The following is a 15,424-nucleotide window of genomic DNA, read 5'->3' on the forward strand; positions in this document are numbered from 1 at the left end:
GTCTACCTTGGATGGATCGACATGGATCCCATCCCTGTTTACCACATGGCCTAAGAAGTGGACTTCACGAAGCCAGAAGTCGCATTTAGAAAACTTAGCGTATAGCTGTTCCTTCCGAAGGAGTTCCAAAATAAGGCGAAGATGCTGCTCGTGTTCCTCCTGACTCTTGGAGTAAATCAGAATGTCGTCGATGAATACTATGACGAACTTGTCGAGATAGGGTTTGCACACCCTGTTCATAAGATCCATAAATACGGCAGGCGCGTTCGTTAATCCGAACGGCATGACAAGAAACTCGTAGTGACCATAACGAGTTCTGAAGGCTGTCTTGGAGACGTCCTCATCCCGGACTCTCAGCTGATGATAACCAGACCTCAAGTCTATCTTCGAATAGTAACACGACCCTTGCAACTGGTCGAATAAGTCGTCGATGCGCGGAAGAGGATAACGGTTCTTCACCGTCACCTTGTTGAGTTCACGGTAGTCGATACACATCCTGAACGTACCGTCTTTCTTTTTCACGAAAAGTACTGGAGCTCCCCAAGGCGAAGAGCTTGGACGAATGAAACCCTTTTCCAAGAGCTCTTGTAGCTGCTTTGACAGTTCCTCCAATTCTGATGGAGCTAGACGATATGGTGCGCGAGCTATGGGTGCTGCTCCTGGAGCGAGCTCGATCTGAAATTCGACCTGACGATGAGGCGGTAAGCCAGGTAAGTCTTCAGGGAACACCTGAGGGTAGTCACGTACAATTGGAATATCTTCCAATTTCTTTTCCTTTGCTGATGCGTCTGTAACGAGTGCCAGAATGGCAGTGTGCCCCTTTCGTAAGCATTTCTGAGCCTTCAAGAAAGAGATGATGCCGACCACAGCACCACTCTTGTCACCTTGAACTTCGAGAGGTTCTTGACCAGAACGAGGAATGCGAATTATCTTCTCACTGCATAAGATTTCTGCCTGGTGTTGGGATAACCAATCCATCCCAATCACGACGTCGAAACTACCCAAAACTATGGGAATGAGATCAATAGAGAAGGCTTGGCCAGCTAGGATAAGATTACAACCCTGAACTACGTGCGTGGCTTCTAGACTTTTACCGTTAGCTAACTCTACTACATGTTTGGTGGGTAAAAGTGTTGGTGCACGTTTTAGCAGTTGACACATTTTCACAGACATATAGCTTGTATCCGCACCCGAATCAAACAAAACAGTAACGTAAATAATGTCGAGGAGAAACTTACCCATAACCACATTGGGATCGTTCACTGCGTCACCTCGACCTAGCACAAAAGCGCGTCCCCTAGCCTCGTTGCCATTATTGTTGTTGTTTCCCCCATTGTTGTTATTCCCGTTGCCCTGATTATTGTTGTTGCGATTCTGGTTCAACTGAGGGCAGTCGCGTTTGAAATGACCTTCAGCCCCACACTGGAAACACCCCCAGTTTCCACGCTGTGGCTGCTGCTGCTGCTGGTTTTGTGGAGCTGGTTGCTGAGGCTGCTGATTCTGATTCGCAGGCCGTGGACTCCTACAGTCTTTGGCCTCGTGACCCATCTTAAGACACCTTTGACAACGACCCTTGTTACACGGGCCATTGTGATGTCTGTGGCAATTGTGGCACTTAGGTTGACTTCCCTGATATCTCCTCTGTCTGTGACCACCAGAGGATTGCTGACTGGGACTCTGATAGTGGTCAATCTTCTGCTGCTGAGCTTGTGGCTGAACAGTCGCTTAACCCCTGCTGGAATCCCCATCCCATTTTCTTTTGCTTTCGCTAGTAGTAGCAGGAGTAGCGGAAGGAGTGACTGTAGCAGTAGCGTTGACACGCTTAGGCAGTTTATTCTGATCCACTGCCTGGTCGGTGATGCGATGAGCGAGACGCTGAATTTCCTGGATGTTATCAAGATTAGCCGAAGTAACATGGCTCTGTATCTCTGGCGCCAATCCCTTGAGATACATCTCAATGCGCTTGTATGGAGGGTCCACCATAGTTGGGCACAGTACGGCCAGCTCATTCGACCGTTTAGTATACGCTTCGATCTCTGACCCAACCATTTTCAGGTTATACAGCTCGTCTTCCAACTTGTGAATATCTTCACGTGTACAATACTCCCTCTTGGCGAGTTCCTTGAAATCGTTCCATGGTGTGGCGTTAGCAGCTGCCAACCCAAGAATTTGCACCTGCGCGTTCCACCAGGTTAGCGCGATTCCTTCCAAGGTGCCGGTGGCAAACTTGACCTTGCGAGCCTCAGGGCACTCGCACATTTCGAATACTGATTCTAGCTTTTCAAACCAATGGAGGAGTCCCACTGCCCCCTCGGTGCCGCTGAAAGAATTTGGACGACAGTCCATGAAGTTCTTGAATGTGCAGACAGGCTGCTGCGCGTGTTGACCTATTGTGTACGCATAGGACGAAGTTAAATACGAGAGTTAATGTAGGATCTAAAGATCCTAGTGTGTGCCTATACTGCAGGATATACTACCTGCTTGAGCTGCTGCAACTGCCGCAGCAACTTGAGCTTGAACGAGAGCCTCTAGCTGGGCTTGTGTCATGTTGATTCGTCCAGACATGATCTTCATTGTAACAAGTAGCGTAAGTAAGAATGGTTCGCGAATAGGGCGATGACATAAAAGAGTAAGCACGTAGGGATTCTCATGCTATAGTGTCATGTGTATCTAAGCGTAATGCGAGCAAAGTTCTAAGCAGTTCTAGCAAACAGGCAATAAACATAAACCTCATTACCTAGGATGTCGAGTCTTGCACGTGGAGCGAAGCGTCGTTGTGGATCGTTGAGAGCACTGCTCTGGTTATAGTCTGGTTTTAATAAAAACGTTTTCTCACATTAAAACCTAGTTCTCTATAACCAATGGCTCTGATACCAATCTGTCACACCCCCAAAATCCACCCGCGGTGTATCACCGCTTGGAGGCGTGACATGACCAGGATCAAGCCATCAATCATATCAAACATAGCATTTAATAATAATAAAAGTAGTTAAGGTAGTTCATCAAGACATGATTGATGTTTCAAAACCAAACATTGTTTAAGTAGCGGAAGCATAGTAATGTAATCTCGAAATAGTTATAAGTTCAAATATCGTTCATGATCCAAATCCCACAACGACCTGCTCCTCCCTGTGCAAGCTACATAATGTACCTAAGGTCCTGCAAGGCATGCAGCAAATAATCAACAAACTAGTTGAGCGAGTTCACAGAAAGTAAGTTCATAATATAGTGCATAAGCATAACTAGTGGGGGCTTCCCATACTAGTGCGTACTAAAGGTGGGGGCTTCCCAAACCTTGTGTTTATATTACCGGTGGGGGCTTCCCACGTTTATCCTTACTAATGAGGGCTTCTCATTAGTGGTACTTACTAGACTAACTTCCAACCATGTGTTCTTCTTTACCGAGAACAGGAATACGTACTGGGTCACGTAGGCTTTACGTGACGTGCCCTTCCCCGAGGACAGTGGTACGCGTGTGGGCTACGTAGGCTTTACGCAGCGTGTCCTTCCGACCCGGAAGACAGTAGAAGGTATCGGGTTACGTAGGCTTTACGTAACGTGTCCTCCCGACCCGGGAGACAAATGGCAAATACTGGGTTACGTAGGCTTTACGTAACGTGTCCTGACTATCCTGAGGACGATGGTCTATAGTCTAGTGAATGCGTAAGTACGAGTAACTCTTTCAATATCAACATATCCAACCCAATTCCCAACCCGGGAATCCCATGCCTTGGCTGTGTGAACTCACCTTGGTTTGCTCGGCAGATACACAAAGAGTACAGGTAGCAAGTAAATGGTCAACCACGTCCTATCACGGTTTTTATACAAGTCAGGTCTTGACTAAGGTAATACACGTGTGCATCACATATGTTAACACGTTACTATCACGTATGCATGTGAACAGGTAAGAGCATAGCATTAACATTCATGTGCGATCCAATGTCTAAGCCCGAAATACAAACAGCCCAAATAACATATCGGCCCAACCAGATAAGCAGTCCAATAACATAACAATCATAAGTCCAATCTGCAGTCAATCGCATGAATCCAATTATTTGACCCAATTGATTGGGCCCGTGACAATGAAAGCCCAAAACAGTGTACGTGCAAAGGTGGTCTCGAGTCGCACCCGGGAGTTACGAGTCACAGCAGGAGATTACGAGTCGCAACAGGAGGTTACGAGTCGCAATGGTGATTTCGGCTTGTCATGGTCTGGTTACGAGTCGCAACCTGACTCGCAACCATGATTTCGGCTCGTGCTGCTGTGTCGGTGTGAGGTTTCGAGTCGCAACTGGAGGTACCGACTCGCAACCGTGCGGATATCAATTTTGTAACAGATTACCATAATCATTCACAACAATCATTCCGTGATTCTAGCAAACAACTTAGGCAGTTTCGGATTTCAGATCAAACACAGAAAATTAATCAGTTTTCATACCACGATCAACCTGTTCATACTCATCATCAAGAACAACAATCCTAACATTCATACGGATCTAAGTAAATTATTCAGGTTTAACATAAATCAACCGGTTACATGCACACTACCAATATCATGCAATAATCCGAGTATAAAACATGATGGCCGATCAACAAAACCCAATCAATTATCATCAAATCAATCATCATCTTATAAACATACATGAGCCGATTTCAAATACTTTATCATTAACAATTTATCATCATACTAGCATAATCAACATACTAACCGGTTACAAGAATATTATCATCAACAACTATCCGAATGCTCATGAATCAAAACATACTAACCGAATTAGAGAGGGGAGAGGGTGATCCGAGTTGGATGTTCCTGCCGTCGGGTTCTAAGCAAGCCGAGAGAGAGAGAGAGAGAGCAAGTAGGGTTTCTTGTTGTGATAGTGTTTTGTAACAAATGAGAGGAACAAGTCCCTAAGGGTGTTTGTTTGCGTAAAAGGGGAGTGGGCCAAGCCCAACTCGGTTATCTAATGGGGTCCGATTTCAAAGTGTGGCCCAAATGGGCTTGTGTGACCGGTTAGCCTTGTGCGATCGGGTTTTAGTGTGTGGTTTGGGCTCGTGCAACACATAACATACATACACACATAATGCCCATAAACATAACATACCAAGTATTCATTCAATTAATAACGTTCTCGTAAACACGTATCGTTACACAAAGTAAGTCTAAGGTCCGAGTTGTCACAACTATCTCCTACGAACAAAAACAAAACACAAAACCCAAATACTAGATCGCACCAGTACACAATGGATTAGGTAAATCTGCAGATTGTTTTTTAGACTTAAATCAAGTGGGTTTTGGGAAACGAGCAGGAGACGTGGGTTTTGGGAAATGATCGGTCAAGTGGGTTTTAGGAAACGATCGGTTTTTAGACCTGAAGCAAATGGGTTTTGGGACTTTGAAACAGAAACGAGCAGGAGATGTTTTTTTTCCAATTTGTAGATCGGTTTTTCCTAAACACAATCGGTGTTTGAGTTTTTTTAGGCAAAATAGATTTTGGAAGCAAATTACTTTTTAATTGCAGATCTTGTTGTTGTTGGTTGTGTGATTAAAGGCTTGAATCAAAGGTAAAACCTGCAAATTGGAATTGAAAAGTGAGTGTAAGTTATGTTTATGGCTCAAATTGGTGGTGGGAACTGGTGGAAGGAGGAGGTGGTGGTAGTGGTGGTGGTGGAAAGAGGTGGTTGTGATTAGATGGAGTAGAGAGATAAAGAATGTGTTTGTTTAGAGAGAGAAATGATGTATAATATTTTATTTCTTTTTTTATTAAGATGTTATTTTAAAGAATCGGGTAAAAAGACAATTACACCCTCATGTGTTTTGCACATGATCTGAGTTAACAGAAAAAATTAACTGAGTTAGGTCTAAATGACATAACTTGTAATATTTTGAAACAGTAAGTACAAAACTTGTCAATTTTAAAGATAAAGGACACCGCCTGCAACTTGGTATATAGATAAAGGACAAAACTTGCAATTCACTCTTTTTAAACTATTTGAGCAAAACTGTTAAAATGACCAAAACACGGGGAGCAAAACAGAAATTTACTCATTTTTTAATGTTTAGGCTTAAATAAGTTTGTTTTTGAGTGGACATAAAAATAAGAGTAAACTTCCGTTTTGCTCCCTGTGGTTTGGTCACTTTAATGGTTTTGCTCCAAACCTTTAAAAATAGCCATTTTGCTCCCTGATGTTTCGGTTTTTTTGGCAGTTTGCTCCCCGCCTCTAACTCCATCCAAATTGTTTGTGTTTTCATTTTGCTCCCCGCAGGGAGCAAACTGGCAACAAAACCAAAACATCAGGGAGTAAAATGGCTATTTTTAAAGGTTTGGGGCAAAACCGTTAAAATGACTAAACCGCAGGGAACAAAATGGAAGTTTACTCTAAAAATAAAAAATCACGATCACGGTGGGACTCGAACCCACAATCTCCCGCTCCGGAGGCGAGCGCCTTATCCATTAGGCCACGCGATCATTCATGTTGACAGGCCTTTCATTACGCTTATTATCAACAAATTTAGAGGACAAAATAAATATCTTAATTGTAATGGTAATCGGTAGCTATCGTAATAAATATGAACGAATTATTGATAGCCATTAATTACAAGTTATTTAAAGTTGATGATATAGATTATTTACCGTACATTATAAACATGGACTGAACTAAAAAATAGTTAAATTAATAATGAAAGAACATTTCATTAAATAAAAATTACTTGACGTTAAATATATAAGTTATCGTAACAAATTTTTTTTTGTTTGTATAATTTTTTTATATATAATTCTTATCTAGATATACACAAATTTATGAAGAAAAATAGATATAAAAATGAAAAATATATACAACGGTTTATAACAGTTGATAAAAATGAAAAATATATACAACAGTTTATAACCTAATCGATAAATAAGTTAGATACTTATGATTTATGAAGTGCTTTTTTATAACCTAATCGATTTAACTTTGCTTCGAGTTTTAGAATCAATGGAGTAGGATTCCATTCAGTACCCCATTTTTACAATCACTTACTAGTAAGATCACCCGCGCTACGCTGCGGGGTTTCAGTTGATATCGGTTCGGTATAGTACGGGATCAACACTTAGTATAACAACCAAAAGAAGTATGTCCAAAAGGATATCGACATGTGTTTGACGTCAACCAAAATTAACAATTATAAATTTCCATCAACGGTTTCATTGTGTCGCGTTAAACCACAAAAATATATGGGTATTATTGCTAATGTATCAATTGAGTTTGTCATGATACCTGTAGAGTACGGACACTCTTTAACGTACGATATACAAATATACTCTAATAAGAAATTATAAAAATGAATTTACATTTAAAAAAATAACATTCAAAGTTACAACTTAATTTAGGAATTGAATATAGAAGTGTATGTAAATAAAATAGGTTAAATAAGATAAGAAATGATAAGAAAAACTAAGAAGTGTCTAAATTTTAAATTAGTAATAGAAAGTAAAAAGTAAAAACAAAAAAAGTTGTAGCTAGAGGAATTGAAAGGTAAAATCTTGCTTTATAACCAATTTACCTTCACAGTTCATAAAAAATATATGAATTAAAAATAAAGTAAATAAAATAATATTATAGTTATTGTATATGTAAAATCTGATTGTTACCACATATAATTCATGCTAGTATTTAGGATCCGCTTGTTACGAGGAGACTGTTAAATCGAAGAAAAAGTAGACGTAAATTCTAAATAGATAGAGTTCATGACTTTCTCTATTTTGTTGTGAGCTAGGCCAATGACGCTAGATCCGTCGGTGATAAATACGTGGTGAGATTTAATTGAGATTTTGATTGGGTAAGGATGGACAATTTGTTTAAGAAGAATAAATGGAAAATTTTGGGAGAGTTAAGAGAGCAAGAAATAAGAGATTGACGTTCATCATAGAAGATGTGAGGCGGCCTAAGTGACAAGGCGTTATGATGTACATTTCTTTCTTATACAAAGCATGTAGTATAACAAAATAATGTGGTATGTCTTTTCTTCCATTTTCATGTCTCTTTATATCGATCTGTAACACCCTTGAAGTTCTCACATATGTATTGGGGCCAACAACAATTACTCATTTCGGACATCAATGACTTATGTTAGATTTTGCATATCATGTTGAAGTGAGTTAGACACGTTCTTATATATAAATATATATAAGTGTGTGAGTTTCATTATAATAGTGAATCAAACATATAAAGTTTAAATATATCCATTATGATTGTTATATATTGAAAGTATTTAATGTAAGATTAAATATATTAGGTATTAATATTTAATCTATAGCCATTATAATTATTTACATAATATAGATCAAAATATATTATAACCTATTAAATAATTAGTTAGTAATTGTTGATGGACCATATTATCCTTATTAACTAATTAGGTTTCCTCCTGGGTGCTTATATAAGGAGAATTATGTGGAGGTTAAAGGGTTGCTCAATTACACAATTAGACACATCCCATTAAGTCATAACATCATAATTCGACCTCCTCTCCTAACCGATACCCTTTTCGGTTTTCTAAGTCCCCATCATCAGTCAGCACCCTAAGGAGGAACCAGATCACGATGACAAGCATGTCGAACTCCATTACTGGATTCTCCAACGCACTGTCTGCTGTAACAGGTATGTTTTAATGTTTTCCTTCATGAACAAACAGAACTGATTCATCATGTGGTATCAGAGCATATGTTGATTAGTCAGATCTGTTTTGTATCCATAAATCTGGAATAAAACTGGAAAACAGGATTTGAAAAACCATAATAAAATTCGGTTTTATCATCCGAGATGTTCATCTCGGATCTGTTCAATTCATCTCGGATCATATATTGATTCGTTATAACTGTTCCGAAATCATCAGTTTGAGAAGCATGTTTAAATGTGTAATTATTTCCAGATTTCGGATATAGTATTAAGGTTATTTTTATTTAGGGTTCATCATGTTCTTAGTTAAAATTCGAATTTTCCTTTATGTTTTGGAATATGATTTGAATTGTTAATTGTTTCCCTAATTTTGATCTAATTTTGTCTATTAAGTTTTTTCGAAATCTGTTAAAAGGATAAACAGATTATGATTTTGAAATTTTATGATAAAAATAGATCAATGTTATAATTGGAAACTCTATCACAATTCTTAATTTTCGAATTTTCGGTTGTTATATCAATAAACAGCAACTGGATCGCACAAGATCAGATCACATAAGAGATGATCTGATCGCATAAGATAATCGCACAAGATCAGATCACATAAGAGATGATCTGATCGCACAAGACTGCATAATCGCACAAGATTTGTGGATCGCACAAGACTTGTGGATCGCACAAGATTTGTGGATCGGACAAGACCTGTGGATCGCACAAGACCTGTGGATCACACAAGACTTGTGGATCGCACAAGGCATTACTGATCGCACAAGTTTTAGGCCTTACTGATCGCACAAGTTTTTGGCCTTACTGATCGCACAAGTTTTGGGCCTTAGCTTTAATGTGAACTAAAAATAATTGGTTTTGTAATTACTTAGTTAATTACTGATCGCACAAGTTCGATCCACGCTAATGGGTAGTTTGCTATTAAATAATTGGTTTTGTAATTACTTAGTTAATTAACCAGAATCAGATAATGTTTTACAAACCGAAATAGCTTAACTTGAATGATTTTTTGATATATCATTTCTGGCCAAAGCTGACTTGATGCATCTACTTATCGTTCAAGTATTACGAAAGCTATGTTAAGTGTGCATCATAAGCATGAATGTTTTAATATCTGGCCAAAGCTGATTTAATTCTTTTATAGATGGCATACTTAACAAGTGCATAACTAAAGTGATTGCTTCAATTTATGGCCAAAGCTGATTTGTTACAACCACTTTGCACATATGCTTAAATGATTACACTTCTGGCCAAAGCTGATTTGTCTTCGTTTAAGTAGAATTTTTTAACTAAGTCTATTATTTTGATGTTAGTAATAGACAATATCACAGCTTCATAATGTAAAATGGTCATTATTTATGCCTGCCTTAGTTTAAAGTGCCCTTAGATCACATTAGGACTTCTTCCTTAGTATCATAACTTGCTCATCTTATTTCCACTATCAGCACCCAATTGCAGGATTCCACCTTTGACTGGTGATAACTTTGCTGCATGGAAGGATGCTCTCATGCTTACACTTGGATTGCTGGATTTTAATTATGCTCTAAGAGAGACAAAGCCAGCGGACCTTACCACTCAAAGTACTGCTGCTGAGCAGTTAACTCATGACAAGTGGACTAGGTGTAACCGCATGTCTCTCATGTTTATGAAGCAGTCCATAAGCAATGCAATCAGGGGAGCTATTCCTGATTCTGATGATGCTAAAACCTACTTGGAACATATGGAGGCGCGGTTCAAAGGGACGTCTAAAGCACACGCTAGTACCCTTATTCTCAAGCTGGTGACAACTAAGTATGATGGGAGGAGCGGCATTCGCGAGCACATCATGATGATGAATGACATGGCCAATAAGCTGAAGGGGCTGGAAATGGAAATCAGTGATGGTTTCCTTGTTCATTTCATCATTACTTCGCTTCCTTCGTCCTTTGAAGCATTCAAGATCAATTACAACACTCAGAAGGACAAATGGACAATGAGTGAACTGGTCTCTATGTGCGTACAGGAGGAAGAGCGTATGAGGATGGATCGCCATACTGATGTTGCAAACTTCACTACCTCCAATTCTAAGAAAAGGAAGAACAATTATCAGAGGAAGGATGCTTCAAAAGTCCAAAGGCCTAATCCTAATCCTAATACAAGTGCACCTTCCAGCTCTAAGAACTCCTTAGGCAGTATCCGCTGCAAATTCTGTAAAAAGACAGGACACATGCAGAAGGAATGCCCTGACTTTAAGGAGTGGCTGGCTAAGAAAGGTAACGATTATTTTATGATACTTGAGTCCTATAATTTAAGTGTTCCTGCTAATTCTTGGTGGTTTGATTCTGGTTCTATGGTTCATGTTACCAATTCAACTCAGGGATTCCTTTCAATCCGGAAGCTGGAAAGAAACCAAAGAACGCTTAAGGTTGGGGATGATCGAGAATTAGAAGTGAAGGCCATTGGAACATTACAATTAGTTATGAAAACTGGTTTATGTATTAAACTTTATGATACCTTATATGTTCCTGAGGTAACTCGGAACCTTGTATCGGGGCCAAAGTTAGACATGGACGGTTTTATTGTTTCCCATAGTCATCGCAAACTCTCTATCCTTTATGATTCTGTTCTTTATGGTACTGGTATTCTGGATGGTGGTCTCTATAGATTAGAACTAGAAGATAACTTTTCCAAATCTTTGTTGTCATATAACATTAATGAATCACTCACAAAGATGGAAGAGAAACGAGACTTAGAGACTTCATCCATGTTGTGGCATCAGCGTTTAGGCCACATTTCAAAAGAACGATTAAATCGTCTAGTAAAGGATGAAGTCTTACCTCCTCTTGATTTCTCTGATTTTGGAACATGTGTCAAATGTCTTAAAGGTAAAATGACATTAGCGAATAAGAAAGGTGCCCCTAGGAGCTCTAATTTATTAGAACTCATTCACACTGACATTAGTGGTCCCTACCAAATCGCTGGCATAACAGGACATACTTCATTTATCACTTTTATTGATGATTATTCTCGTTATATGTACTTGTATCTAATTAAGGAAAAATCTGAATCTCTAACAACTTTTAAAGATTATAAGGCTGAAGTTGAAAAGCAATTAGATCGTCAGATTAAAATTGTGAGATCAGATAGAGGCGGTGAATATTATGGAAGACATACTGATGTGGGTCAAGCTCCTGGTCCATTTTATGAGTTTTGTAAGGGCCAGGGGATTGTGAACCAATACACCATGCCTGGTACACCTCAGCAGAACGATGTCGCTGAAAGAAGAAACCGTACCCTTATGAACATGGTGCGCAGTATGTTAGCCAACACTAATTTACCATTATTCCTCTGGACTGAAGCGTTAAAAGCAGCTGTTCATATACCCAATAGAGTTCCTTCTAAGTCTGTCCCTAAAACTCCTTATGAACTTTGGACAAGAAGGAAACCGAGTCTTAAATATATGAAAGTATGGGGCTGCATTGCTGAAGCAAAACTTTACAATCCTTTCCTAAGGAAATTTGACCCTAAAACAGTTACCTGTTTCTTTATTGGGTATCCTGATAATTCTAAGGGTTATCGTTTCTATTGTCCTTCCCATGTCACCCGTATTGTTGAAACCAAGCGTGTTGCGTTCCTGGAGGATTTCAAGGTCAGTGGGAGCAGTACCAACCCTTACGAAGAATTGCAAGAAGTACAAGACGCGGGGGGGGAGACTCGTCGCTTACCATTACTCCGATTACTCCTCTTGTACCCAATGCAACTACTGCACCTGAAGCTACTGCACCAACTCCAAATTCTCCTATACAATCAGAACCCATTATACCTCATGACGAAGGCACATCAAACGCTCAAAACCAAGACAACGCTGAACCCGTTAACCCACTCAGGAGGTCATCTAGGCAAAGAAGGCCTACTAATTGGGATGATTATGTTACCTACCTGACTGAAATGGATCCCGGAAAGCTCAATGATCCTATCTCTTACAATGAAGCCATTAGCAGTGATCAGTCTTCTGAATGGAATAAAGCGATGATTGATGAGCTTGAATCCATGAAGAAAAATGACGTTTGGGATTTGGTAGAATTACCCAACGGAGTCAAACCCGTAGGATGTAAATGGCTATTCAAAACAAAACATGGATCCGAATGGTAACGTTGAACGCTACAAAGCGAGATTGGTTGCAAAGGGCTACACTCAGAAAGAGGGAATTGATTATCAAGAGACGTTTTCACCTGTCTCTCGTAAAGATTCATTAAGGATCGTCATGGCCCTAGTAGCTCATTTCGATTTAGAGCTGCATCAGATGGACGTTAAAACCGCTTTCCTTAACGGAGATTTGGACGAAGATGTTTACATGAAACAACCTGAAGGCTTTAAACCTGAAGGTCAGGAGCATCTAGTCTGTAAGTTGAAGAAATCCATTTACGGGTTAAAACAAGCATCAGGTCAGTGGTACCTCAAGTTTGATGAAGTCATGAAGAAGCAAGGTTTTATGAAGAATCAAGTGGATCAATGCACCTACCTCAAGATGAGTGGGAGCAACTTTACTATACTTGTCCTTTACGTAGATGATATTCTATTGGCAAGTAATAGTTTAGACATGTTGCATGAGTCGAAGCGGTTACTTTCGCATAACTTTGACATGAAGGATCTCGGAGATGCTTCTTACGTCATTGGCATTGAAATTCACCGAGATAGACACAAAGGGATCTTAGGACTATCCCAAAAGGCTTACATAGATCGTGTCCTTACACGATACAACATGCAACAATGCAAACCCTCCGTCGCTCCAGTAGTTAAGGGAGATGTTTTCGGTTCATTCTAGTGTCCGACAACAGAGGTTGAGAAGGAACAAATGAGCCAGATACCTTACGCGTCAGTAGTCGGGAGCCTGATGTATGCTCAAGTCTGTACTCGCCCAGATATCGCTTATATTGCTGGAATGCTAGGCCGTTATCAGACTAATCTTGGCCTAGATCACTGGAAAGCAGCTAAGAAGGTACTTCGATATCTGCAAGGGACGAAAGACTATAATCTGACTTATAGAAGAAGTGATCATTTAGAAGTGGTGGGCTATTCTGATTCTGACTTTGCCAAGTGCAAAGATGACAAGAAATCCACTTCGGGCTATATCTTTATGTTAGCAGGCGGCCCTATCTCATGGAGGAGTCATAAACAACAGTTGACCACAACTTCCACAATGATGGCAGAGTACATTGTTGTTTATAACGCAACCTGTCATGGAATGTTGCTTAGAAATCTGATCACTGGACTCAAAATCATTAATTCCATTTCTAGACCATTGAAGCTTTACTGTGATAATTCAGCTGCCGTTAGTTTCTCGAACAGTAACAGTTCGACTGGAGCTGGTTTATATCTCGATACAAAATATCTATTTGTACGTGAACGAGTTGAGGAAAATAATCTTTGTGTCGAGTATATTAGTACTAAGGATATGCTTGCGGATCCGATGACTAAAGGTCTCCCTCCTAAGGTTTATGAAGAACATGTTCGGAATATGAGATTTAGTAAAGACCTTATTTAAGCATATTGTACTAGCTTATGTTTTATGATTAATGAAATTTCCTCAGTTTGATTTTGTATGTCTCTTAGAATATGTTCAACCGGTATAATGGCATATAAACAAATAAAGTTACAAGTCAAACAAAGGGCTTACGCGTATTTTGATCATGACGATTAGGTTTTAAATTAAGGTTATAGTATGATTAATGGGGGTCCTGAGTCGCATAATGATTCAACGGCTGTATTTCTCTGCTATAGTACTTGTTTAAGGCTAAAATGAGTGTTAACTCCTGATCAGGCTTATCTAATACTCATAGTAAATGATTACTCGGCTAAGTGGGAGAATGTAAGATTAAATATATTATGTATTAATATTTAATCTATAGCCATTATAATCATTTACATAATATAGATCAAAATATATTATAACCTATTAAATAATTAGTTGGTAATTGTTGATGGACTATATTACCCTTATTAACTAATTAGGTTTCCTCCTGTGTGCTTATATAAGGAGAATTATGTGGAGGTTAAAGGGTTGCTCAATTACACAATTAGACACACCCCATTAAGTCATAACATCATAATTCGACCTCCTCTCCTAACCGATACCCTTTTCGGTTTTCTAAGTCCCCATCATCAGTCAGCACCCTAAGGAGGAACCAGATCACGATGACAAGCATGTCGAACTCCATTACTGGATTCTCCAACGCACTGTCTGCTGTAACAGGTATGTTTTAATGTTTTCCTTCATGAACAAACAGAACTGATTCATCATTTAAAAGTACATCTAAGTATCTATGTAAATTTCCCTTTACCAATTTCGGCATGAAACAGTATGAAGATCACTTAAAAAACTACAAAAATAAGAAAGAATTAATTATTTTTTATCGATGTATCAAACTCGAACTTAATCGTCTTTCTAGGTTAATACATATTTAATGACCATAATGGTGTTTTAAATTAGTCGAAGAAGGCGGCTACGAATGGGTTTATTGATATGTTGTTACTATTTGACTATATTAAAGTAAGTTTTAATAAAAGAAGAAGTGTTATCTCCCCACGCTTCGCGGCAGGGATTTGGCCGGTATCATTTTGACATGTAACGGTATTGGAACTTGGTTGTTATCGGTTTGGTTCGTTACGGTAAGATTTTAGTCGACATTGGTAAGGTTTTTAGCTGGCTCTACCCGATCAGGTTAGTATACATTATGTTTTGTATTTGTTTTTTAGTTGTATGTTAAGTAAGTTTTTT

The 15,424-nt window shown here is 39.1% G+C and overlaps 1 non-coding gene across 1 annotated transcript; it reads right to left on the reverse strand.

Moving 5' to 3' along the window:
• Positions 1–6,394: 6,394 nt before the first annotated feature.
• On the reverse strand, positions 6,395–6,467 carry TRNAR-CCG. The gene has a single exon. It is a non-coding gene; the product is annotated as a tRNA-Arg (tRNA).
• Between the last annotated feature and the right edge of the window lie 8,957 nt (positions 6,468–15,424).

This window comes from Helianthus annuus, chromosome 6 (genome assembly GCF_002127325.2).
Source record: "Helianthus annuus cultivar XRQ/B chromosome 6, HanXRQr2.0-SUNRISE, whole genome shotgun sequence".
Classification (NCBI taxonomy): domain Eukaryota; kingdom Viridiplantae; phylum Streptophyta; class Magnoliopsida; order Asterales; family Asteraceae; genus Helianthus; species Helianthus annuus.